Genomic DNA, 3414 nt, shown 5'->3' on the forward strand with positions numbered 1-3414 from the left:
AAATAAACAAGAACAAGGCAAAGTAGAAATGGAAACACTGTTAAAGCACCAGCAGCAGGCTCCTTAGTCTATTCAACTCTCTTATTTTTGTTGGATTCTCCCCTCACATCTTTCACTAATTTATTCAAACTTGTGAAGATGTCAAGTAGAATAATAAAAACAGATACTTTGTGCATTTACTCTGTGCTTGTGCTTCACTTCATGTTTTACAAATATTATTTTGTATATTCCTTCTTATTACCATTTTCTAGCTGAGGAAATTTACACTAAATGAACTTAAAAACCAGACACGAATCAAACATCAATTAAATTGGGATTTGAGGTAAAACCATTGGTTTACTCAGTGATTAAATAAATATTTCTGGAGTACCTACCCTGTTGGCTTTCACTTCTAATTTCTGTATCTAAACAACTCTACTATACCACCACCAAGTAAGTACCTTTGGTCTACCTATCATGTCAAGATATCCCACAGCACCCTTATCTCCATTTATTCTTTTTTATTCTAACCACTATTGAGGATTAATGCTTAGCTTATTACTTTAAAAATTGTTATTACTTTTACAATGAATGACACTCAAGTTCAATGGCACCAAGGAAGTTTGTGTTGTGTGTTGTTTATGCTAATTCTATACCTGAGAAAGTCTATAAAGGAGTCAGAGTGGAAGACTTGCCATGACCTTGCTCTTGATGCTTAATGGAGCAGGGTTTGGGTAATTAAAAAAAAATCATATAAGAGAAACCCCCTGTGCTTCCCTATATGGGAAGCAAAAAGTGATTCTAGGAGAAAAGGCAAGATTAGTTTCCATCTTATTATCAGTATTCCATGTGTGTTTATATTCAACTTGTCCCTGATAGTTTCTTTTCTAATCTCAGATTGTACTTATATTTTTAGCCGAGCATATCCAAAACTATCCAAATCATTTTCTCCAGAATTAGGTTTTTCAGATGGAAAAAGCAAGAAAGGCATAAAATAAGAAGTTACAGGATCTAACTCTGCAAGAAACACTCAGAATCCCTTTTCCAAGCCATTTTTTGTTTCCCTGTTGGGACATATAGTATAACAATTAGGAAATACAGTATTTCTGTTATTTTGTTCTTTGTGTTGGAGAATTCACAGAGGTACACAAATGTAGGTCTAATACATATGCTGTGTTGCTGGGTAAAATTAATCCAGAGAGATAATTTCACAGCTGCTGAAGAATGTGTCAAAATAATGACCTATTTTGAGAGTTTGGCTTCTTTAGTAAATTGGTTCTAATATTAAAAGAATTAGGTGACCTCTAAGAGTTAAGAGTATGTAAAAAAGACATCCTATCTCTCAATAAACTTCTGAGCTCACATAAGAACATCAGTGGTTATTTGAGACTGGGTATCTCGCTGTGCCCTGTGCTTTGTATAAAGGATGCAATGTATGATGCATACATTTTTATATATTTATGTATGTTATTTCATTTGCAAGAAACTATTGAATAGAATAATTGTGAAATATTCACAGCAGCGATAATGTGCTAGATAGAATACTGATATAGAAGGCATGCATGGTGACTTCATTGCAAAAGTGGTTACTTCTATGTATACTCCTTTGTGTGAAATCATTCATTCATTCATTCACTCAAAAATGCAACAAGCATTCACTGGATCTCTAGTCATGTGTCCATCATTGTTTAAGACATTGGAGTAATAGTAAGAAAAAAGGGATGAAATCTCTACTGAGAAACAATAAATAAGCACATTAAATTATATGAGAGAAGCTGCTAAGTATTATACAGTAAAATAAAGACAGGAATGGGAATAGGGAGGTCAGAGAAGACCTCATTAAGAAAATGACATTTGAAAGGCTTGAAGAATTTGAGTGAAGTGAATTCAACTAGAAAGAGTGCTCCGTAATAGTTAAAACTTGGAAACAGCCCAAATGCCCACCAACTGGAGACTGGATAAAGAAAATGTGGGGTTTTTAAAAAATTAAATGGAGTACTACTCAGCCATCAAAACCAAGAAATTAGAGACATTTATTGCTAAATGGATGCACATTGAGACTTTACTCTTAGTGAAATAAACAGGACACACATGTGTAAATACCAAATAGTTTCTCTAGTGTGAGAAACTGAAAGTGTAAATAAGGACTAAAAGGTATAATAGATAATGTGAAATAGGAAGAAAAGGGGCAAAGGGGAGGGGGCAGTGGGAGGGGTAGGGGAAAGGAAAGAGGGAAATGGAATTCATATGAGAAAATGAAAAAATGGAAACAAAGTCTTTGTAAATAGGGAGGGATGGAGGAGTTGATGGGAGGGTAGGGGAAGGGGGAAAAATAAGAACCAAGAGAGTATGTAAAGGTGCATATCTCCAATGATGGATGTCATTATGTTGTACACCTAAAATGTACCAATAAAAGGATACACAAAAAAATAAAAAGAAAGAGTGCTCCAGGCTGATGAAATGCCAATTTCAAAAGCCCTGAGATAGAACACTGCTTGGTGTTTTGAAAAATAACAAGGCCAGCATAGGTAGTACAGGGTGTGCCAAGGGAAAAATTGAAGAAAATAGGATGGAAAAGTAAAGAGAAGCCATACAATTTGTTGATAATTGGCCTAGATGGACCATGAATAAGTTCAAATAATCAGAACTTAACAGTGCCCATATCCAAATGTTTGTTTGGATCAGTTTTCAGAGTATTTTTGATTAATTAACAAATGGTAATTAGAAGTAGAGAATCTGCTCTTTGCAAAAACACTCTTGAACCAGGAAAATTTGATGGAAGGAGTATATTTGAATTACTTAGCAACAGAGAAAAGCAGGGAGAATTCAGTGTATAAATGTAAGATTTGATTAGGCCATGCTAGGTATCCCTGGATATCTCTCTACACCACAGAACAGAAATTTTGTTGTAAGGGTACCTCAATTAAGTGTCTTAATTTTGTTGTAAGAGTGCCTTAATTAGTTAATAAAAACGCAACTCAAATTGGCTTAGCTGACAAAGAAGATGTAGTGCCATTCATAACTAAAGAGTTCAGAATTAGCAAATCTTTAAGATGTATTTGATTCATCAACTCAGCAATGCCAAGGATCCCTATTTCTATCACTGTATTCTAACTTCCATTCTGACAGCTTTATCTTGAGGATGGCTACTCTCACGGCCAAATGTCTGGGGTAGGCACAGATTTCATGTTTTCATGCCATACAGTCCAAATTACGTGAGATGATTTTTGGAAGCTCTTCCATCTCAGAAGAGTGAGGCACTTCTGAAATTACTCACCAAAGATTTTCCTTTGTCTCTCTGACCTAAACTGGGTCACAAACACATTTCTGATGAATGTGGCAAATGCCATGCACTGATGAATGCATGCCTAAGCAAGGTGAATCCTTGCATTTATGGCAGAGGATTGAGTTACAATGATTCATTCAGTGGCTAAT

Source organism: Heterocephalus glaber, unplaced genomic scaffold (genome assembly GCF_053883595.1).
Source record: "Heterocephalus glaber isolate CG9 unplaced genomic scaffold, H.glaber_assembly_v1.0 deba00001463, whole genome shotgun sequence".
NCBI classification, from domain to species: domain Eukaryota; kingdom Metazoa; phylum Chordata; class Mammalia; order Rodentia; family Bathyergidae; genus Heterocephalus; species Heterocephalus glaber.